Below are 24564 nucleotides of genomic sequence, written 5' to 3'. Positions count from 1 at the left end.
CGCACCACTCCGTGAGAACTAAACCTGATTATCCCGTTGTTTTTTTTTCGAAATTATTCACGGGCAGCTCCCTCTTGAGTGTCTTTTCCGTGCACCAAGTTACTGACGTGTGTATTAGTACAAAGTTCACCGCGTTAATTAGTTTTCTCTTTCCTGCTGTTCTTTCTCACTGCGGAGGCACAGCGCCTGCCTTGGTGCCATTCCTGTTTAGAATACTGTGGACTGATCATAAAAACCATGACACTGTCACGCACCTACAGACAGCCTTTGAAACAATGTCTGTTTGTATCCATCCACCTCTCTCAAATACGTTGTCTAAAAAACTCCTCCTATTCCTTGGTGTTTTGAACTGGAGAAAATTTGATTGCCGTTACAGATAGGACTGTCAGCAGGTGTGATGTGATGAGGGTTTTTTTGCTTTTGAGCCATGATGGCTTCCCATTCCACAGTATGTTCTTCTGGGCTTGAGCAATGCACATGAACCTCTTTAAAAGTGCATGTATACCTCTATGCCCCAGCTGATTTGCCTATTCTATGGGTCGAAACTGTTGCCGAGGACAGTCTATTGTGATCCTTTACCATTCTGTCCCCAAAGCTACAAAATTTCCCGCTCAGCTTGAACATTTTATGTCGCAAGTGCCACTCGAATTAGTTGTCAATTCCTTTTATTGGCCCTGAACACGCATTCGCCCTATTCGCGCGTGCTGTATCGGGGGATTTGAAAAGAAACACGCACCCTGCTTGTGCGCCTCTCAAAGCTTTTATGGAAATGCTTTATCGCTCGCTAGAAAAAGCAGGAAATAAATGAAATATGGAAGAATGTGCCGACCGGGGTTCCTGGCCTCGCCCGCGTCTGGGGACACCTTTAACAAGTCCGTGTCGTGTGATTTCTGAGCAGCATTTTCCTCACTAAGAAAAGCGGAAGAAAGGGGACACAATGGAAGAAAGCCCTAAGCGCAGCGGGGACAACCAAACCTTCAGCTCGCGCGTGCAGCTCGCTTTTCCTCAACGTGAAGAAATCTGCTGCCCGAAGGCGTCGCAGGGGGGCGCGATGGGCGTCAGAGATGCGTATAACAAGATGGCTCCGTAGTATATATAGGCTTGCTCGCTTCGAAAAGCGCGCTTTCTACCAAGTAACCGCAAATAAACTGTTCAAAGCAAAAACGCCAGCGCGCGACCAGCTGCCGTCGTCGTGGGAAGAGGGGTGCGGTCCGTTGGCCGCCCTCCTCCCCATCTAGTTCCTCTAGCAGGAGGGAAGTGGGTGGGGAAGGTAGTCGTCCAGACCACCAGCCTTCTTTGCGCTCTTCAGTGCTCGCGCAGCGGGTGCTGACAGCTTTAACAGGCGCTTTGTTACGACGCGACAACAACTTGTCCAGGCCGCCGCAAAGCCCATTGTCGAGATGTCATCCCTGCAGAAGAAGCAGAGAGCGACCGCCGCCGCTAGGAGGCGCGCGAGTCGCGAGTTCAGCTCCTGTAGGCGCGCTTCTCGGCCGTTCTCTCTCTCGCCGGGAAATCCATTGAGCGAAAAAGAAGGGACGGGCGCGACCATTGTTCTTTGAGGCTGAGGGGGGAGGCGGTAGTGTGAGGAGCCACAATGGCGGGGGCCCGAACTCGGGGTCGAGCGGGTCGAGTGAGGAGGGGGATCAGGGGGGGGGGGGGGGGGGGGGGGTGTTCGCGGCGCAATATGACGACGTTCGCTCCTCCATAAACTGCGCCGTCGTCAGGGCGGGAAGAACCGCGCTCTACGCCGTCGGCGGCGCTGACGACGCGCTCTCCGGAATGTCCGCGATTTGCATGGGGGGGGGGAGGGGGGGGGGGGGTGCTCCGAAAAACGGGCGCGCGCGCGTTCGCGGAGCTGTCGCGGCAAATGGACAGCGTGACAGACAGGCGCGCACTGGAGTGCGCACGCGCGTGTTTGCCGTCGGGGGTCGCCGCCGTCGCACCGTGCGCTGCTGCTGCCGCCGGTGGTGGTGGAGGAGACTGCGAACGCTGCGCTATGCGCGCGTTCCGGGAACTGTGCGCGCGCTGTTTGCGCAGGGCGGGAGCGCGCGCTTCTCCAGGGCACCACCGCGGGCCTGTCACTCCGTTCTTCTCTCTCTCTCTCCCTTCACCTCTTTCCTCTCTCTTTCTGCGCCTCTCCGTTCTGCCTCCACGTCCTCGATCGACAGGCGGGCGTTGTGTTCGCCTCTGCTACACAGCAGACTCCCGGGACTGTTCGGAGCGGACATCGGGGGCCAGGTTTAGCCGAAACGAAGAAGATTGCCACCCCCCGATTTTCTTCTCTTCGCTCGCTCTTGGCACACGGCACAAACGACAGCTTGCGATTACAGATTGAAAAGAGCAGTCTATGTGTGCGTCTTTCTTGCTTGCTGTGGCGGAGACAAGCGCGCTGTAGAGTGCACAACCGCAGTTCACGGTGCCATTTTCTTGAATGTTTTCTACGCTTCCCACGGCAGCTTTGTGAGCGGTATCGGCCTCCCGCGGCGTTTTCTGGCTAGCGCTGTCTTGCCTGGCAGAGAAGTCTCCTCCGTTATATGTGCACGTCTTAATGTGTCACCATAGCCTGGTTAGCTTCGTGACGATGTCGAAAGCAGTTGCGGTGCGATGAGCGACTTCGAGTGTTACGGACCATAGCGATTACAAAGAATCACATGTTAGGCTCTGATATCAGCTTCCGTAGACGGCTTCTCAGCCCCACATTCCTGGCCCGTGTCAGAAGCAGCGTATCAGAAAAACGGAGGCATAATGAGAATTGGCAGGTAGTGAGGTAGACGATTTCAGAGTACAGAGGGGGAAAAAGATTTATCCGTACGTTATACAGCTCAGAAAAGTTGACCTATGCAGAGCTTCTCCCGAGTTCGAACCCGACCGCGGCGGCTGCGTTTCGATGGAGGCGAAGCGCAAAAAGGCGCCCGTGTGCTGTGCGATGTCAGTGCACGTTAAAGATCCCCAGGTGGTCGAAATTACTCCGGAGCCCTCCACTACGGCACCTCTTTTTTCCTTTCTTCTTTCACTCCCTCCTTTATCCCTTCCCTTACGGCGCGGTTCAAGTGTCCAACGATATACGGAACAGATACTGCGCCATTTCCTTTCCCCCAAAACCAATTATTATTATTATTATTATTATTATTATTATTATTATTATTATTATTATTATTATTATTATTATTATTATTATTATTATTATTATTATTATTATTATTATTATTATTATTATTATTATTATTATTCAGAGCTTTTTTCTGAAGTTGTTGAAAAGAGCTGTCAGGCAGTCCTTTGAAATTTCTTCGCATGGTATCCGGATGCACTTTGTGGAAATCACCGTAGTGTTCGTCGGATCGCAGGCGAGAGTAGGCAGAGAGTCGTTTTCTGGCATGTATTACCTGAAGCTGCTCGTCTTCCGTATCATGGTGTGATTTGGAGGTGCGATATTAGTAATTATCGCTTTTCGCTGTTAACATTAAACACGGAACTGCTCGACACCTCTCTCTTTTCTCTTTTCTTTAATCCAGGCGCGAACAAAAATTGTTGGTGTCTGCTCAAAACGCGAGTGGTCATATTTGTACGCGCTGAAACCGGGTGAGTAGCCTCGTGTTATTTACGGGCTTTTACGCTGAATGGACACCTCTCTGTGCCATCATCCGACGCGGTTGAAAAATTTGCCTCCTGCTTACACTCTGGGGGCTGCCTATATAATATAGGACATACAGCAGAGGCTGGCCACTGCTGCACTGTTCGGATAACGTCGCGATTCGTCCCCCACCCCGTGTTATACATTTCGCTGATCTATGCTTTGGTGTTGGACTTTCTAAACTGTAAGAAAAAAAGAAACGATAAAACACGTCGGATTCAGTTTACAGTTCGGTTTTAACTGAAAAAAGTCAGTTTTTCATGGCATGCAAGACATAGCTAGATCGCTGTTAAGTACAGAGTCGATCACACTTGTCTATAGGGCGCTCGACAGGTGACGTTCGGGGGAAATAAGGCGACATTCTAAAGCAGGTGTTGGCTTTCTCTGATAATGCTTGCTTGCGCTAAAGAGCAGCCGATTAGACACGCGAACCGCACAGGCATCAGCGCCTCAATGCTAGCAAAGCAGTTGGTAAAGAATTTCACTTCATTTGCTCCGCAGCACTCCGCGCGAGCGCTCTAGACAAGTGTGATCGACTCTGTACCCGGTTACATCCAGTCAGAGATGTAAGTGAGCTAAGAGAAGCCGGGGGCGTGATGAGACGGAGGTATTGTTTGGAAAGGAGCGCAGTTGTCCATTTGAGGCATTGCTCCGGTAGCTTACACGCCTCGGCAGACCTGGAAACGCACCCTCCTCACCGCCTTCTATAGGAAAGCACTGTTTGTTCATTGTCGTGAACTGCTTAGAACAGATAGGTTTGAAAAATGCGTTGCTCCACTGACAATAAACTGTGCATGGGCGTCACAAAAAGCATCATGCTATGACTACCCCGATGCTTGAGCGACAGTGTCATCGTTAGCGCCATCAACATGGACACCACGTGATGCCCCGCCATCTCCCTTAACCCAGCGCGACAACCCAGGGCTAGCATGTCAATCTATACAAGACAGGAGCCAACAGTCACCCAAACCAAGGTGCAGGGGGATATTTTTTTAAAATATAATTTGTGGTGTTCATCAAGAGAGGGTAATGGAATAATTATTTTTGAAATAATTGATTACAAAGCAAAAGAAAAACAACTACATGCCATTGGTGGAATCCGAACCCACGACCTCAATTCTCTGTTTAATGTCAACCTATAGTTCTTTGAAGTAAAACTTTCACTTGAGTTTTTGTCTCGCGGCGGTCCTGTACAACTTGCGGTGCGATTTTAATAACGATAGCAATTCCTTCTTCAAGCACAGCTCCAAGTACTAACACTTGCATGATAATTACTAGTTGATGGACTGCATATCATGTAAAAAAAACGCAGATATAGCTTCTAAGTGAATTTGGACATCACAGGACTGCCACATTAACTTGCCGAAAAAAGTCAGTAGTTCATTCATGAAAAAAAAAAAGAAACGGAGCTTGCTCTCTGAATTAAATCTGAAAAATTCCACTGAATTTTCAAAAAATTAAAACCGATAAGCCCAACCCCTGTAGCTATGCAATGCAATACTAAACACAGAGGCTGCCATGGGCCGACTGCCTTTACAGCCGTAGCTGCTACAGTCACGTGTCCTATTTATGCCGCGTCGTTGAAAGGTAACGTAATGCACCAGGTATAACGCGTCACGCTAACTCGGCAGAAGGGAGTGACGTCGTGCATGAAGGCATTTCGAAGTGCCAATCTGATTGGCCGGAAAGTCAATCACTGGCTGCCTTGAATGCAGTGGCGTCACTCGTGACGTCAGTGATGCCATTAGACCTTTCTAGTGGCGTTATAGTGCAAGCGTAGCGCCATAAATGCAACATACATCCTAGAGTTCCACTAAACACTCCGACTGGCATGGGCATTCCAAACCATCTCAGTTGACGTTCGAATACGCGTTACTGCAATGATAAGCAACCAGTTTTTTTGTTCTTTTTTTTTGTGTGTGTGCGTGAAATGTGGGGAAAAAAACTACAAACTTCAGCCAAGGTATGCTGAAGAAATTCTCGCAGGAAAAGAAACTGCGCCGTCATCAAAGGATGCTTCAGGGTCCTTCATACACAGGCATTCTGGAGAAGCGCATTTTTCAACGGGATGTTGTTAATAAGTGCAGTTTTTTCGCATGTCATAAAATTTCACCATAACAATAAATATATCCGCAGATGACCCTTCGGGACGCTTGTACTTTTCTGTTACTTATTCTCAAAAACTCACTAAATTGGTTTTGTATAAAAGTCTTAACGACTCTATGGAAGCGCAGGACGAACTTTAAAATCAAGATTTCGCTGCGCATCGGATGGTTAGACCATTCCTGCAAATGCGTTCTTAACAGTACCTTACAATATACCGTATTTGCCTTACTATTAAAAGTGATGCCCAATAACGCTGGACTTGTAAGTCTGCGTTTACAGAAAGAACTCTACATCGTAGACATCAACCTGACCAGATGGCGTTATCCCATCGTCACCATGTTGAAACAAAAAATAAGGAGGCTGCGAATGCTTGTTCTCGTATTCAACGCGGAAACTGCATACACAACACGGAAACGCAGCGAACACTGCCCACCACCTGAAAGTGCGTTCTATGCACTTCGGAGGCAAAAAAAAGGACCGCCGCGGAGCGCTTACGTCATCGTCGCGGAAATACGTGTCACATGGGACGCGTTACGCCAAGCAGCCGCAAAAAGAAATAAGATACTGCGGGGGAGTAGATGGCAATAGGGATATCTACATGCATGCGGTACCCTTTTCTGTATGTGTGTATCTCCGCGCCGAGCGCGTATATATACATACGTGACGCGGCGTGGCGTTAATTGCCGCCTAATTACGAGTGGCCGCTCGGCGCGCCAACGCCCCACCTGCCGAGGCCGCAGCCCGGTGGCCGGCCGTGCCGAACAAATTATGCATGTCCGGCCACGTAGACCACGTGGTGCGCGGAGGACATGGTCGCACGAGGGCCGAATACAAACAGCACTCTGACGCGTAATGTCATGTGCGCGTATACGCGTGCGCGCGCGCGTGTTTGCTTCCAAACTTTATCTCCGAGGACAAATTTTCCTTACTCCTGAAAGAACGATAAGTCGCTTGGAGTGTATTGGTCTGTGCACTTATATTCCTTTTTTCTCGTGATTGGAACTGTCCACAGTTGTAAGGTGATCCAAGCTAAAAATATCACCGTGTCGTGAATTTCTTCCCCAAAGAGTGGCTCATTTTCCATATTATTATAGCCAGCGCAACGCCGGATGCTCCAGCTCACAAGTAATGATATGATATTGTGCCTTATATATATATATATATATATATATATATATATATATATATATATATATATATATATATATATATATATATATATATATATATATATATATATATATATATATATATATATATGTGTGAATTTTAATTGATAATCTCCACTGTTGTAACTGTATAATTGTATAGGTAGCTCGAACCTTTGCATGACCGTTTGTGTCTTCAGTAGTCTCTCCTCGCACTGACGAGACAGAATCCACACAAACTTAAGCGCTTTGCGCGCAGAGTGGGAGAACATGTGATATTTAGTGCCCCATGCAAACTGCCGCGTCTGTGCAAAAAGTTGAACTCTTCTGGCCCCGAGAGCGCTAGCCAGCAGGGATGCCACTCGGGAGACGGCGACGCCAGTGTAGGGTGTGTGTGTGGGGGGGGTGTGGGGGGAGGGGGGTGTGGAGCACTCCCGCAGCCGCATCGGCGGCCATCTTTAATTTCCAGGTGCGTCGCGCGCTCCGAGCCAGCGGCGGGAGCAGCAGAAGCCGTCGCGGGGAAACGCCCGAGATGACGCGCTGAAAGTGGTCATTACCCGATTATCCCGCAATTATCGATTCACGCCTGCCGGCAACGCGGAGTCACCCCCTCCTCCTCCCCTATTCCCCACAGCGCTTCTGCCGTTCTTCCCCACCGGGAGAAGCAACGACAACGGGGGGTGTGGAGGAGGAGGAGGAGGCCCCGTTTTTAATTTGGCGCTCGCCGGCGGCACCAGCCGCGTCCTCCCGTCTGTTTGTTTTCCAGTCTCCTCAATCTCTCTCGCCCTCTCATCGTCGTCGGGGCCCTCCTGACGCGTCGTCTCAAAATTGGATTGCCGACCCCCTCTCGCGCCCCCTCTGTTCGGGTGTCCCCCTTCGGCACGCTCGGCGGCGCACCTTGGATGAAGGAGACTATGCGAACAGGAGAGGATAACGCCCCCCTCTCCAGCGGTGGCATCTCAGGCACGCGCAGGAGGCCACGCAGCATCGCCGAGCAAGGAGAAGCAGCGGCCGCTGCATCGGCGCTCTCTCTTCTTTCGCCCCGCGCGAAACACGCGTCCCGAGGCAGCGCGACGACGTCCTCCGGCGCTGCCGCCTCCGGCCGCCAGGCGGCGAAGCGAGCGCGTGTTCGCTCGCTCGTCCGCCCGCTGTGCGTGCGAGCGCCGTGTGTGTGTTCGCGACCGATCGATATACTATATAGGCGGCCAGTCCGCCCGCGCGCGCTCGCACGGACCACGCAGATTAGAGTCCAATTTGCGGCGCTTAATGAGATGCGGCCGAAGGCGAGAGGGGGAGAGAACAGCAGCGCCAGCAGCCGAGGTGGAAGAAGCGGGAGACGGAGGGGTGGCCGCCTTGAAATTGGAAAGTCCGCGTAGAAACCTCCCGACTGTACGCAGCCTCTGGTTCTCTTCCTCTCCTTGCCTCCACGTTACCCTCTCCCCCCTTATCTTCCTTCCCTCCACATCTTCCCTCGTTCCTCACGCTAGAGAGTTCGGCGCAGAATCTGGTGCCCCGACAGACGTCGCCCTTTCCCATCCACTCTCCCCGAGAGGAGAAGAGAGTGAGGAGGAAGCCGTCGGCAGCCGAGCGTCACTAATCTCCATCAGTGAAATGGATCCTCGCTCGAAGCGGCTGCGGCGGCGGCGCGCCGCCTTTTAATAAAGCCGCTCGATCGAGGTTAATCCGCGCCGCCCGCCCCCGCTAATCGGCTCGCCACGCTCGGCCAAGTCGGGGTCAATAAGCCGGCGGCGTTATGGGAGCCTCGTCCTCCCCCGGGCCACCACAAAAGCGCCCCGGCCGCCTCAGGAACGCGGTGCACGCCATGCGCTTCGAATGCGCCGTGGGACACGTCACGGGCTCGGTACGCGAGTTCCAGCGCGGCCGCCGGGGACAGCTGCGCGTGGACGAGCGACGCCTCTCGTTGCTCTCTTCTCGGGACGCCGAAGCGATGCTGCATTGCGAAAAGCACGCTGTGCGGAGTCACTCGTGTGGGTCGCGTGTCCTTCGAGTGCGCTGCAACGCTCACTTCAAGTTCTGTTCACTTTCTTTTGCAGTGGGAGAAGAGGGCTACACCATGGGATTTATCGCAGTGAAAGCGGATATTCTGACTTTGCTGCATGGGACTGCGAAATGGGAGAACTTAATTCTGGAGTGAGAAGTGGTATATACGAAAAGGATGTGCGCGGTCTTTCAGCTATCACTGCCATCCAGTCCGTTACGCGCACGGTACTGGTGCCGGTTGAGGAATTTTGAAAATTGGTTTTTGGGGAAAGGAAATGGCGCAGTATCTGTCTCATATATCGTTGGACACCTGAACCGCGCCGTAAGGGAAGGGATAAAGGAGGGACTGAGAGAATAAAGGAACAAAGGTGTGCCGTAGTGGAGGGCTCTGGAGTAATTTCGACCACCTGGGAATCTTTAACGTGCACTGACATTGCACAGCACACGGGCGCCTTAGTGCTTCGCCTCCATCGAAACGCTGTCGCCACGGTCGGGTTCGAACCGGGAACTCCGAATCGGTACGTAGCCGAGCGCCCTAACCACTGAGCCACCGCTGCGGGTTATGAGGAATTTTATGAATCAATTTTCTCAATACTCAAGTAAGCCATGAAGTTGGGCTAGTTGGTTCTTGGAATCAGTCATATTAAAACTGCGCGAAGAAGACAGAGCAACAAGAACACACACTGCGCTTTGTGTGTTCCTGTTCGTGCCCCTTCTTGCTGTCCTGTCTTCTTCGCACAGTTTTAGTATCACTGATTCTCAATACAGCGTTAATATATTATCAGCAGTAGCAGCCTAATTACGTCTGCATCAAGACAAAGGCCTCCTCAATATTCGTCCAAATACGGCAACATTATTCCTGCAAACTTAATCTTATCTGCTCACCTGTCTCGCTGCCACCCCTGACACTTGACCTCAAGTTTGTTACCGGACCAACTCTGGTCTTTTCCTGTAATTTTTCGTTACACCTATCATTTTATTTTTGATTACTCTTTGTCATTGTTTCTAAATACATGTACAGCATGAGCAAAGTGAGAAGCGGATAACAAGCAATTGATTAAAGATAGCGTGTTTAACCTGTCTGCGCGCTTTGGCATGATATCAGTCAAGTAGGAGGGATCCCTGTTTAATGATCACTGAATGTGTTAGTCTGGTAATCTACCTGTCAGGCCACTTCAGACAGGTTGATAATGAAGAGAAACACACTCACACACAACTCACAGACACACTTACGTAATAATTAATAATAATAATTGGGTTTTGGGGAAAGGAAATGGCGCAGTATCTGTGTCATATATCGGCGGACACCTGAACCGCACCGTAAGGGAAGGGATAAAGGAGGGATTGAAAGAAGAAAGGAAGAATGAGGTCCCGTAGTGGAGGGCTCCGGAATAATTTCGACCACCTGGGGATCTTTAACGTGCACTGACATCGCACAGCACACGGGCGCCTTAGCGTTTTTCCTCCATAAAAACGCAGCCGCCGCGGTCGGGTTCGAACCCGGGAACTACGGATCAGTAGCCGAGCGCTCTAACCACTGAGCCACCGCGGCGGGCACGTAATAATTGAAATGCATATTGTGACGTCCTCCATGGCGTCTTCCTGTAAAGCGTGCTTCTTCTTGCACGTTTGTGTTTGCGGTGAAAACTACTTTGACATTTTGTGCTGCGGTGAAAACAACTTTAGCATTTCGTGCTGAGCGACGTTCCCAACTTTGGATATTGAATACAGAAAATAGTTAGCGATTGCTTACAACGTCGTTTGTCACACGGGCACGGTGACGACAGCAGTGTACCAGAGGAGAGCTTAAGCTTCGTTTTTGTACCTCATGTTTCTCACACATACATGCTCGATGGTGACTAGAGCAGTTGACGTTGACCATTTTCTCGAGATCGTTGTGCATGTGGGTCGTTTAGGGCTCCGTGATTCTACGAACTGCCGGTAGTCCAGGTTCTATCTGAAAATATGAAGGTGCTTCACGGTAAAGTGTTTTCTTTTTTAATAACAAGCTGGTAGCATGACGTCGCGAGGGCCCGGAAATTTATCGAGCCACCTGTCTTCTCATGCTGCTTTTGTCAGAGAGTAGGCTCTTGACGTGTAAGTCGCACAGAATTTTTTTCCTTTGTGGTAGACATTGACTACACTCTCGACATATAACTTTTCAAGAAGTAATTATCATAAATTAATCATTTATAATTACTGGCGCTATTCTTGTCAACGCAACATTGCGGGCCACGAAAGACGATGTATAGTTGAAGGCTCCAGATTTGATTTCAGCCACCTGGCGTTCTTCGACGTGCAGCGAAATTTCAACACACGGAAAAATGCAGCCGCCGCAGTCAGGAGTCGAACTCATGACCTCGAGCCCAGCAGGCGAATGCCATAGCCACTTAGCCACCGTAGCGGGTTAATGTTTCGTCTCTCAAGTGGTTCTACAGAACTGATATCGTCTGAAAGATATGCATTTTTATTCCACGTAAGCTCACCGTGTATGCCAAGTTCGTTTTGTTTTTCAAGAGCATCTTGAAACGCCTGCGTAGAAACGGGGCAGGGAAGATGGGATGCTTGACAACATAAATCAAAACAAAAATAACGATGGTTGGTAGGGGAACTTTAGTCCGGTAGCTAACGTTTCGACAACAGGGCTTGTCATCATCTTGGCGAAAATGAAGACTTTGTAGGCATGTTACCCACGAGGAAGGAAGCAGGTGCCAAACGCTTCAAGGTTGCTTATTTAGTTTTTCGGGTTGCAAGGTAGGGGGATAAAGTTATCGGTACTGTAAGCCGCATATTTCGATGTGGAACCTAATTTTCCTTCTTTAAGAAGACACTGATAACACCTCTATCAAATCTGTGTTCTCAGTAAAACCTTCTGTCGTTGTTTCTGGTTATAGTGATGTTTATCCGGCAGCAAAAGGCTAATTTATTGCCAAGAAGATTACATTTAAAGATTTTCCTACCACTTTATTTAAACTTGCGACGTCTACACCAAAAACAACTCCGTGACCACTGTTTTGAAGTGAATGGCAGTGTAGCATTTATATGAAGCCTCTGGGATCGGCAAACACAACAAAATCGGCCGGGAGTGGCGACACCTGTATCTCATTATTTTACCTTTTTTTACCTTGTAAAAGCTTCGTTTCCGATGTAACACAACTCTTTGTTGTTAGACTGCGGTAATCTTTCGATACAGGCCAACTTCAATGTGCTCTTGTCATTCTTTTAAAGCCACCTTGGAATATTTCTCCCAACCCGCGCGTTCTCCGCTAATTTTAAGTCGCAATGATTCCCGCTAAGGAGACCACACGTGCGTGCTAACGAATCCACTTCCGTGCGCACAAGCAGTGCGCATGCGCATAAGAGCACCGCAGGTCGGAAGCGAGAGTAACTGCGCCACATAGTCCGTGGTCGCCACCACTCGGTGGCGCTAGTGACCGTGAATAACGAGGCTCACCGCATCGCAAAATACGCGTGTACCACGAGAGAGAGAGAGAGGGGGGGGGGGGCGTTGCTTCCTGCCCTGCGTAACACGCATAGTGGATCCCCCGTGCGGAATCGAGAGCACCCCGTTCGTATGCATATTCGAGCCGACTGAACCCTCTCGGAACCACCCCCTTCTTTTCCCGTTCAGCGGACACTGGTGCGCGTGTAATGCAGGTAGGAAAACCCGGCTCCGCTCTCTTGAGGGGCAAGTGCGGCGCGAAATCCAACCCCGCGCAGGGCACGTGCGGGTGTTCGGTCACTAGCTTGAAAGGGGGCGGCTGTGGAGGCCGATATCGCTTTTCACAACCCTTCCGGGCTGCTTCACCGCAAGGCTTTTCGACAAAGTTGTGCGTGTGTGTGGTGCCGCTGGTTTAGGAACCGCAGCGGATGCGTTCGAACACTGTGCGCTGGATCGGATCAAAGGTTTGGGTCACATCTTGTAACGATTGTCTCCTCGGTTCACTGTTTTTTTCTAGGTTTGTACAGTTTGTGACGTCACGGGTGATTGTTAGCCGGTAATGTTTCACTGGCTCACTGTAATGACCATGCATGGAGTTTCTCAAAATTACCTGTTGTGGTGGTGGTGGTTTAACGCGTTTATTAAAACAAGCCTTATATTGTGCCAGGGTCTCGGGGATTGTTCAAATAGCGCTTCATCTAACGCAGAAATGCTGGGAAGGCGTAGTAATTGGCAATTGGCTAGTGTTGTGCAGAAGACGTGTATTTTAATGATAATTATAACCTGCATCGCGATTTTAACCATAGTGAGCTCAGTTAATTTTTTTTAATATTGCGTTTTTTTCACTTCTTAATTCTATAATGCAAGTGAAGTTTTGGTGTTCGACTCAGATGGAAATAATCGAAGCATTTCTTGAAGGCGTGCCTCGAGGAGAGTCGAACTGCAGTGGCTGAATTCACGCTTCCTGTCCAACCTTATCCAAGCCAAATACGAAGCCATGTCTTACCGGCAGCGTCTCTTTACCCTCTGGTTAACTTTTTAGAAACTCTACGGTGGTCACCAACGAAAGGCAGGATAAGGAAGCGGACGAAAAGAATCCTGGAAAAGAAAAAAAAACAACCAAAGGTTACACTTTAAACACGAATACTCCTATATAGGAGTAAAAAGTGAGTAAGCTGTCCTCTTGTGCACCCCCTTTTAAGGGTAGGCTTTGCTGCCAAAGTTCCGGAGTAGATTTCGATCGCTAAATATATAGGATGCTTACTCTTGGCAACAGAGGAATATTGCAACCGCGAAGCATACTAACATGATGCAGCTAGCGATGGGAGGTGGCTTTTAAGCGCAGTACCTGAAATCTTGAGGTTGTCAAACAGAGGAGACTAAAACCTCGGTTAAAACATTCGTAACTCCTAATACTTCACATGTTTTGATAAGAGAATTTGTTTCTGTTGCCGACCTTGAGTATTCCATATTTATAGGGGTGGAAACCCATCCCATGGATTGGGCAGCATAGCCTGCTTATTAAAGGGAGTGCTCAAGAGAACTGCTTACTCTTTTTACTCCTTTCATGTAGTTGCAATGACCTATCGCCGAAAAAAAAAGAAGTATGGCGCGTATCGAAATTAACTTTAATTTTACATCTTAGCTATAATGAATGTGACGAGGGCCGTGAGGCTGATCATGCGGACAGGCTACAGCCTGAGCACTTAGCCTAACGCCGGCGTTCACTTGCGCTCCAAGTGCTGCGTCCGATGTGCGCGACGATTCCAGTAACGTGCGGCCATTTCTCTCTGCAGGCTACCCCGGCACCGGTGCGGCCGACCTCTGCGAAGAGGGCTCCTCTCTGGCCAGGAAGAAGAAGAAGAAGCGCAGGCACCGGTGGGTGTACACGCCGTTTTCTTGAGTCGTGTAAGCGACGACAGAGGGCGCGACATGCAGTTGAGGGATGTGAGTAACCTGCAGGTCGTCTACCCTGAGCAGAGCCAACGAGAGCACCGAGGAGAAGGACGCGACGAACACGAGTTAGCCAGACAAGAGTAGACATGAAGGTCAAGGAGCGCTCTTCCAGCAGCCTTACTTTGGGTATAACAGGGAAATATACCATATGTTCGCGCAACACAGTTAACTGTTTCGAGCTCAATTCATTCCAACTTCTTATGGTCGGCATTTCTTTCTGTTTATATTGCTCTAACATTATTGTCTGACATAAAGGTATTATCTAGGAATTCGCCATTTTTCTCATAATTATTCATTACTATTGACGGTGATGACGATTGGACAGCAGCTCCTCTAGCGGCGCACTTAAGCACGAGAGTATAGAGTGATTGAAAGCCTCCCCGCAGGACCATCTTCACGAGCTTCCAGCTGGAGGAGCTGGAGAAGGCGTTCAAGGAGGCGCACTACCCGGACGTGTACGCCCGGGAGATGCTGTCGCTCAAGACGGACCTGCCCGAGGACCGCATACAGGTGGGTGGGCCTGCCACTTCGTCGATGTTTTAATCTTCGCGCACCTATGCTGCATGGGCGAAAGCTACGAGAGGGACAAAGCTAACAGCATTCATTCATTCACATAACTACAGCGCCCTTGCGGGCGTTATTATAGGGGAAAGGGAAAGAAACAATATGCGAGCACAGATGACAATACATATTCAGTTGCGAAAGGCGATGAGAAAAACAAAAACTGAGACATACTAGTACTAATGTTTAACTTGATGTTTGCACCTTTCAATCGCATTGTAGCACGAACACTGGAGTGAAATGCAGCAGAAAAAAGAAAAGGTCAAACTTACTCAAACAAAAGATTTTCAGATCTCAGAAAAGAGACGAAGCGGTCTCCGAGGCAATTTATTCTGACAAATCATTCCACTCTTGTATTGGTTTGGGGAAGAAGCTGTACTTGAGTATATTCTGCAAGCGTATTCACGCACGTTTAGAGAGTGGGCCGTACGCGCAGGTAGTTATATATTGTGGCTTTTTTTATAGATACCCATCTTTGTCGATGTCTGTCGATTGTCCGCGATGTCGATTATAATCGCGGGCTCCTGCGCATCGGGCTAGTTGCGGAACAACTCCTTTGCAAGTTTGTCCAAGATTCCATAAGGCACACCGAAAGGCGCATCGAGTGAATGTGTACCTCTTGTTAGAGCTCTGTGAAGAAGCAGCTCACATTCGGTGACAGAAAAGTGCAGTCGCAAATTACACGAAGATGACGACGCACTCCCAGATTTCGCGCTGCTGCAGCAGCGGGCATAGGTTTGGTTTGGTTTATGGGTGTTTAACGTCCCAAAGCGACTCAGGCTATCAGGGACGCCGTAGTGATGGGCTCCGCAAATTTCGACCACCTGGGGTTCTTTAACGTGCACTGACATCGCACAGTACATGAGCCTCTAGCATTTCGCCTCCAGCGAAATTCGGCCGCTGTGGCCAGTGTGGAACCCGCGCTTTTCGGGTCATTAGTCGAGCGCCGTAACCACAGTCACCGCGGCGACTTAGCCGGTGTATACAGGACAGTTCCCCGGCCAATAATACGGTGCAGTGTACGCTCGCTGGCAGTCCTACTGCCTTCAGCTCGCAATGCGCGGCTGCATCAGCATCTTTTTTTCGTCATTGTACTCATTTTCCTATTGTCATCCTTAATTTCTGTGCGACTGTCCGTGTTCTGAGTAAATAGTAAACATTCAGTGCTTAGTGCACGTGGTGGTTATGCATAGTATAGTATAGTATAGTATAGTATAGTATGGTATACTATAGTACAGTACAGTACAGTACATAGCATAGTATAGTATAGTATAGTACAGTACAGTACATAGCATAACATAGTATAGTATAGTATAATATAGTATAGTATATATGTAGGAAGTCAAGAGCAACCGAAACCAAGGAGCATGGAGAAAGATTTTTTACAAAGTATAGTATAGTATAACATAGCATAGTATAGTATAGTATAGTACAGTACAGTACATAGCATGGTATAGTATATATGAAGGAAGTCAACAGCAACTGAAACCAAGGAGCATGGAGAAAGATTTTTTACAAAGTATAGTATAGTATAATATAGTATAGTATAGTACAGTACAGTACAGTACAGTACATAGTATAGTATAGTATAGTATAGTGTAGTGTAGTGTAGTGTAGTATAGTATAGTATAGTATAGTATAGTATAGTATAGTATAGTATAGTATAGTATAGTATAGTATAGTATAGTATAGTATAGTATATATGAAGGAAGTCAGCAGCAACCGAAACCAAGGAGCATGGAGAAAGATTTTTTACAAAGTATTGTATAGTGTAGTGTAGTATAGTATAGTGCAGTATAGTATAGTATAGTGTATAATAGTATAGCATAGCATAGTATAGTATAGTATAGCATAGTAACATAGCATAGCATAGCATAGCATAGCATAGTTTGCGCACTGCATTCTTGCGTAGCTGTTCGTGAGCGTTTCCTCCCCGTGAGCCGCATCGCTCCGTGCTAATTACACACGCCCAGGTCGTTGGTCAACAGCCCGCTCCGTTAAACGCGCCCTGACACGCGGGCTACAAATATCCCCGACTCTGTAATGCCGCTCTTACATCATCGGCCTTGTTCTTTTCTTCCTCCTCACTCGCTCGCTCTCCCCTCGGCAGTGCAAGCGACGTTACACAGCGTTGATCAAGGCGGCCCCCTTGACTCACCCGTGCGCGCTGCAGCAGCGGCCGTCCCGTCGACGCGCCGCTAATTGGATTGCCGCTCACTCGATTAGCGCCCCAAAACGTCGGCTCAAATTAAGTTTGCGCCGCCCACGCTACGAGCGCTGCCTGCGCGCGCTCTCCCGACGCGCACGCGGGTGTCCGGCGACGCGAGCGCGGACGACGTGACGTCCGGCGGCCGCCCGGGCTTCGGAGAGAAGCGCGGCTTCCTCTTTTGCCGGATGGCGGGATAAGGCCCAGCTACCCGGATACTATACCCACTGCGATGACTTACCAGCTATGTCGTTCGAGCTGCTCCCTCGTAAAAATGGTCTATAGACAGTCCATTGACTTGTTATGGAGTCTATTTCCTTCCTATAGATATTTCTTCGTATCTAGTCATAGTCTATGGACTATCTATAGACAAAAGTCTACCAAAAGTGTATGTCCATAAATCTATAGATTATCTATAGACTGCCTATAGAATTCGTATCGTCTATAGACTATTACTAAAGGTGTATGTCCATAAATCTATAGATTGTCTATAGACTGCCTACAGAATTCGTATTGTCCATAGACACTAAAAGTGTATGTCCATAAGTCTATAGATTGTCTATAGACTGCCTATAGAATTCGTATCGTCTATAGACTGTTCTCTGGGGTTCTTCTATAGACAGTTCATAGACTTTGTAGACAGAAGTCTTTGGACATTCTATAGACTTTCTAGAACTTTTTGTAAGGGCTATGCCCAAGGCCGTGAGTCCGAATCCCTGCCGCAGCGGCCGCGTTTCGATGGAGGGGAAACGCAAATATATTCAGCATTCACGGACAAACATTTTGAACATTGGATTATTGTAACATACTCTCACGGAAATATTGAAGTTAATGCTCCACATTTCCGACGCGTACCAAAATCTTTATTTTAAAATTTTTCCATCGCTCGCATCGAGCACTTAAGACTGCCTTGGACGGTGTTTTAGTTCCCTTAGACTGCGCTAGGCAACAGAGAGATGCAGTGAATTTTTTATTTGCATATTTAAAGGACATTGGACATCTTGACAAGCTTTAATTTCACCTTGCATGTTATTCTCATACATTCTGTGCGCAGTGAACTTTGTTACCTCATTTGTCGAACTATGCACATCATCATTTCATATGTAACATCATTATTCGCCGATGTACCTTAGTACGCATTTAATGGCCGCATTGTATCATCTTCCCTTTTTATTTGTTTTAGTTTATCTTTACCGCACCGCTCTCCTTCCGTCTTTATCTCCCAAATTCCTTTTCCCACGCACAGAGTAGCATGCCAGCGATTTTTAAACGCCGGCTAATTTATCTGTTTTTTTTTCATTAAAGGGCTTCTCTTTTTCATAAAAAAACAAACAATGATGAACGTTTTTGAGGATACCAAGAACGTTAATATCACAAAAATGCAAGTCTTTCGAGGGTCGAGGGAAGATCTGCAGCTCCCGTAGCTAACGCTCTTAAGTTCAACACTGAGGCAGTGTCGGCGGAGAATTTTTTTTAACGCATATGCGAGTGAAGTCTAAAATGAAATTGGCGGCATTAGAGAAACGTGCGCGAGAGGAGTGATGTGCTGTACTAAAAATGTTTGCGCATACTCCATTTCAGTTCCGCTGACTATAAAACCCATGAACTGCATGCCGCCAGTCAACAACGACTTCTGTTGGAGTGAGATTAGGTTTCTCAGACGAAAAGCTCTAAGACCATGGATACGAAACCCCATAGCTCAGCCTCTCTATACTTTAGATTGATAATGTCCTCGAATTGACACGTTTAAGAAATATGATACGAGCGCGAACAGTCGGCAATTAAGGGGGGGGGGGGGGGATGTTCTTGGGTATACTGTTGCTCTTCTAACGACAGCTTTCTTCAAGGCGTCGCACACCCTCCTGAGTTTTTTCTCCTCCATGACTACAAACACCCTGCCATTTCGTGAGTGTGTTTTTAGCCTCTACTCTGTTTTTGTACTGGTAATTCTGGATCTGCGGGTTGAATAACGCGCACAAAGTCTGACAAGAACGAAACAGATCAAACAAAGCAGCAGTGACAATCCATTAGACACAGCGCAAAACGAAACTGCATTACTCAGCTCTCGATAAATGCCTTTCAATCTTCTAACGCTAGTAGGTCCGTGGCGGACACGTCCTCTACAAAAGCGAGCGCTCAAGGCGCTGAAATCTTCCGTCGAGGATAGCGGTATCCATGGGAAATACTCGATGTTACTAGGCTTACTAGATTCACTACTTAACCGATTGACTTCCCTCGTTCCCTACAGCGTTTGCTTTGCTGTGCTTGCAAGACTAGTTCATGACTGCATTGGTTGTCCCTCAACCATTTCACCTGTGTTTACTTTATGTATCTGTGATCATAACCTTATTGTAGCACCCTTAGGCCGTCGCTTGTTATTTTTTGTGCTGATTGTTTACTTTACATTCGGTATGACTCATTGTTTTGTTTATTTCCCATTTGCTGTTAGTTCTGGCGTGTGATGTATTGTGTTCTCTGAGTTGTGTATTGTATCTGGCAGATGCGTTTTGTTGTGCATTATTTCATCACTTCTATAGCGAGATTTCTTACGCGAAAAGCAGTTGTCGGCGCCGCTATTAGGAGCCAATTTCTTCTTTCACGCTCCGTGTAAATAAAAATAAGCAACAGTTGTCGTGCAAGCAATTCACAAGACAAAACGTAAACTTCATCAAGGGGCCTATTTCAAGAGTACCGAGAATCAGCCAGGTTGATGATCGTTCGGCCTATTGTTCTATCGCGCGTTTGCAAAAACGGCAAGCGAAGAAAGACGACACGGCCGGCGACTAACAAGTAGGAATTTATTGAAAAAAAAAAGCGTAACATTAATATATAACAACTCAAACACTGCTTGGGCTACCAGGCTATACAACAAAGGCAAAACTAAATGATGGAATAAAACGGCAGATACTTATCCGGGTGAGCCCTTTTTTTTCTGTTCTGTAATGCAACCGAAGGTTTTGCGACACGTGTCCTGGGACTTGGCGATGAGGTACGGCTGGACGATTTCTTTACAAGACTGATTGCAGTGTTTGAACACAATAGCAGCGCGTTTCAAACTCGGAAAGTAATGGCATTTTTTTGCATGTTCCTCTCAATCATAGCAGTGCAACGCAAGATTAGATGACGGCGATCTATCCAAAGACTTTTCGTGCTCTTTCAGCCGCACGCATTACAATCTTCGGGGGAGTTCTCGTTGAGCTCGCAATGCGCTCGCTTCGTGCCGACTCCTCGCCCACCTGGGCGGCGAGGTATAGGGGGCGCGCGGGGCGTTTTTTCCTCAGTAGCGGGGTAAAAGAACGTGCCCGTGCGCCCTGCCTGGAAACACTATCCTCATTACAGGAGGAGCCTGAAGCGCGCTTCACTCACCGCGAGGGCGAGGGTGAGAGTGAGGAGGAAGGGGGGGGGGGTAACCGAATCCTGTGAGCGAGGCACTAACGAGCCGCCCCATTAGCCTAATTGGGCGTCGCCGCCCGCCGTCGCTGTCGGAGACCGCTTCGCGTTGTTTAGGGCCTCTCTACGCAGCAAACGCTGGAGACGACGGAGGAAACAGCGCCATCTACGGGAACGAAAGAGAACAAGTACAGCAACAAAACAAAGCAAGAAAGAACGAGCGGAAGAAAAAAATAAAGGAAAGCAGAGGGTCGGACGGGGTGCTTCTTGGGTTTAAGAGCTCTCGAATCGCGCCGCACATAACTATGCGGTATGGCGCGCGTGCGTGTCTCGGCAAAGTTAAGGACGTCACTCGGCGAGCGGTGAATGCTTTGCGAGGCTCGAGTAGTTTTTGAGTCGCTTTCACTTTTCCTTGCGTCGACCAGAGAGTGTCGCAAGAACTTATAGAAAAGCGCGAAGGAAAGCACAGCACAGATAACAAAAATGACGCGAAAAGCTGCAAAATAGCGAACAGCGACGACTCTGAAGAGATCGAACAAGCAATTTTCTTGCTCGTCTGCATATAGGCATAATGTAGAGCCATGTGTTTAACGTCCCGAGACAGCTCACTGCACTCTCGTGGTCGACTCTGTTTCTGCGTCTCGCTGAATGCTTTCCGCCGTAATGTTACCTCGTGGTTTCAGTTACCATCAGCAATCTGCCTCCTTCTGTAACTGGGCTTCACCCAAGCTGAATTTTTTAGTTTCTTGCTTTAAACTTCATTTCGTATACCTTCGTCTGCTCTACGCTGGATTTCAGTTAAACACGCATTAATAGTGGCAGGGTCATTAGTGGCAAGGTCACATGGAAACAGTACAGCACTTATTAATAGAGACTAGAGAATAACGTAGAGAACGGTAGCGAATAGGGTAGCAAATAGAAAATAGGGTAGCGGTACGCGCTATGCTAAAATTCTCTATTAGTATCATCCTACGATATGCCACTGAGCTTGATGACGTCACTGTGTCATTTGATAATAAGCATCACTGATGCTGTCTGTCAGGGACGTGCAGTATTTTCCCACTGGTACATAATAGCGTAGTCACTTAAACATCGAGGACTGCAAATGTCGAAGGCAAGGTACGGTTTCTCCGCTTGATGAATGAGCGGAATTGCCCCTCCTCAAGCTCAGATGAGGACAGTGGCGGCTGTATCTTTTAAATGATATTGTGAATGACCTATTGCATGTTGGCAAACAGCGTTGCACAAAGGATGATACATCGCGCTTAGCACGCCATAAGCACTCCAGGCACGTGATGGAGGTAAAGTTTTGAAAAGCCTGTTCCAAACACTCCTATTTCAATCAAAAACACGAGAAGCTTCCAGGGTATGTTGTCACATCGTCGACTCGCGAACTGTTTCAATCCCGTCTAGAAAATGCGCACAAAAACAGAATTTAAAGCAGTGGTTGTTTCTTTTTCAGCTGCTGTCTCCAGTTTTGTAGTGTCTCTTGATGGCGCTTCGCTTAGAATAGAGCGCCTGATGTCAGTATTCATAGCTCTGTGGCTACTTCGCTTTGTTGTCCTCGTTGTTATTTTTTGCTTGTTTTATGTTCCCACCCCTATCATTGTCCAACTTAGGATCGATAGTATGTACAAATAAATACATAACAATAGTTTCCGATGTCTTTTTGCGGCGTTTCCTGAAACTCAGCTTCGATTAACAGCCTGTAAATTTCGGCACCTGCTGCAGGAAAATAATCCGTTCTTCCACTGTCTTCCACTATCCACTATCAGTGCTTTACCATAGTGGTGAAGGTAAAGTCAAAGAAAGATTCTTTCAACCCATTAGTGCAACGATAACACGATATTCGCTTTTATGATCCCCAACTCAAACTCAAAGTTATTATTGTATAGTATCTGCTATTCTAGATATATCCATTGTTTCTCTTAACAATTGTTAATAACTATGTCGGCACTGTCTTGTAGAGGTTGTCTGGGCCATGTCAAGCTGTAATTCACAGCTTTTAGCCCCAGATATCCTTCCAAACATCTGGTAAAATAAAATTAATTGAATTGAATCGAACTGCATATGTCATTGCAGTTAAGGTATTGCGCGCAAGACGAATGTGTCCAGGCGGCAGAAAGTTAGGTGGGCGGATGATATTAACAAGTTTGCGGGGAAACAGTGGGCGCACCTCGAAAAGAACAGGGTTAATTGCAGAGTCATGGGAGAGGCGTTTGCCCTGCAGTGGGCGTAGTCAGGCTGATGATGATGATGACGATGACGTTGTCTGTGTGTGTGGGCCCAGGTGTGGTTCCAGAACCGTCGCGCCAAGTGGCGCAAGACGGAGAAGTGCTGGGGCAAGTCGACCATCATGGCCGAGTACGGACTGTACGGTGCCATGGTTCGCCACTCGCTGCCGCTGCCGGAGTCCATACTGCGCAGCGCCAAGGAGAGCAGCGGCGACGACTCCTCCACCTGCGCACCCTGGCTGCTCGGTACGTGCTGCTCCCGGAACACAGCACTCCCCCCACTCCTGCGCTTACTCCCTGCGCTTACTCCCTACGCTTACTCCCTGCGCTTACCCCCTGCGCTTACTCCCTGCGCTTACTCCCTGCGCTTACTCCCTACGCTTACTCCCTGCGCTTTCCCCCCTGCACTTTCCCCCTGCACTTTCCCCCTGCACTTTCCCCTATCCTGATTACCAAAATGTGAGCGCGATCACGTTACCCTTGGTGCAATAATGTCTGTCAATAGGGACTTTTAGAATAGAATGACTCTATCGGTTAGGGGTTATGTTATCACTCATACTACTTGTGAATTCATTTTGTCTTCTTTTAGTATGTTGTGTTACCTTGCTAACATGTTTCCAAATATCTTCTTTGCATGTGTTATTGTATGTAGCTATATCCCCCCTACAGAAATGTCTCATGGGCGCTGTAGGTACTGGCAATAAATAAATAAATGTGTGTATAAGGCGGTAGGGGGTTATAGGGGGTATAGCCAGTGCGCATGCGCAGGTCAATAACCGCAGGGGAGTTACTGTCCTGCACCTGCACTAGCGCCCCGCTATTCCTCTATACCCCCAACCAATAGGGTCACCCTATTCTAAAGGTCTCTAATAAAGGTCTTCCATGGCAAAACAGTCGCATGTAACCCTGTGAGAATGTGCCACAGAGCCTGATCTGGCAATGCGACAAGTGAGCTAAGAAATAGTGTCTCGCTTTAAGTCTCGGTAAAAGCTTAGCATGAAGCTTTCTTTCTTGAATGTGCCCAACAGCGGGGCGGAAAACTTCCGAGACAATATTTCTCACTGTGAGACAAGCTCCTTATAATAGGGCTTCTCTGTTAGACAACCGTGCATTAGGAGATGCAATCTTGCGGGATGAGGCTGTAGTTTGCTCATGATTGAACAGTACTGGCAGCGTGAAAAGCAAGCACGAAACAGGCACACACAGGTCAGGACTGACGAATTATAGCTCGCGGAACAATATCGAGATCTATCACACCAGGAAACTTTGATCCAAGTGCGTGAGCGTGCCGTCCGCACCTTTGGCGAATAAAGAATTAAGTCGTTTTCTTGAACGCAAACGCGTAGTTCTCGAGTGCTTTAGCTAGGTTGTTCTTTGGAATGTAACCTTTGTTTTCGTTTGATTAATTTATATTGGCGATAGCTCGACATTTATGTGGTTAAGGTAGGCGATTATGAAACTCTGCAGTATGCCTCGTCACTCCTGTCTTCGTTACCAGGAATTCGAGACAGCGTCCAGCCAGTGGAGCTAAGCCTAGCAGCCCATCACGTGGTGTTCTGCAGCCACTCGGTCATTCTCTTTTTTTTCTTTCTTACGTCACGAATGATGGCAACGTACTATTTATGAATGTTCAAAGCCGTGCGGCCACTGGTGGCAGCCAAGGGAACAACACTCTAGACACACATACCCGGCAATTGTGAACAAAAACATTTTTGAACGAGAAACTCTTTATGTATGCAATTTTTTAGTGCAGTATAAGATTTGACTATAACAATCAACTTATCTTTAGATCAGCCGACTGCAGTCTTGAATATTTTTTTTTCTATTAGCGCTTTTGGTATCGTCAAAAGCGTTCCCCATTGGTTTTCTATGGGAGTTTTAACTGTCCG

At 48.0% G+C, this 24564-nt stretch overlaps 1 pseudogene across 1 annotated transcript in view; it reads left to right on the top strand.

The window, feature by feature from the left end:
• Positions 1–24564, top strand: part of LOC144105703 (uncharacterized) — a 55197-nt pseudogene that overhangs the window by 27744 nt on the left and 2889 nt on the right. The window contains exons 2-4 of the transcript XR_013308863.1: positions 14125–14206; positions 14671–14794; positions 22732–22921. The product of XR_013308863.1 is annotated as an uncharacterized LOC144105703 (transcript). The remainder of the gene's footprint in view (positions 1–14124; positions 14207–14670; positions 14795–22731; positions 22922–24564) is intronic.

Source organism: Amblyomma americanum, chromosome 9 (genome assembly GCF_052857255.1).
Source record: "Amblyomma americanum isolate KBUSLIRL-KWMA chromosome 9, ASM5285725v1, whole genome shotgun sequence".
Classification (NCBI taxonomy): Eukaryota; Metazoa; Arthropoda; class Arachnida; order Ixodida; family Ixodidae; genus Amblyomma; species Amblyomma americanum.
Note: the sequence above shows the minus strand (reverse complement) of the source record. Positions and strands in the feature narration are given on the sequence as shown.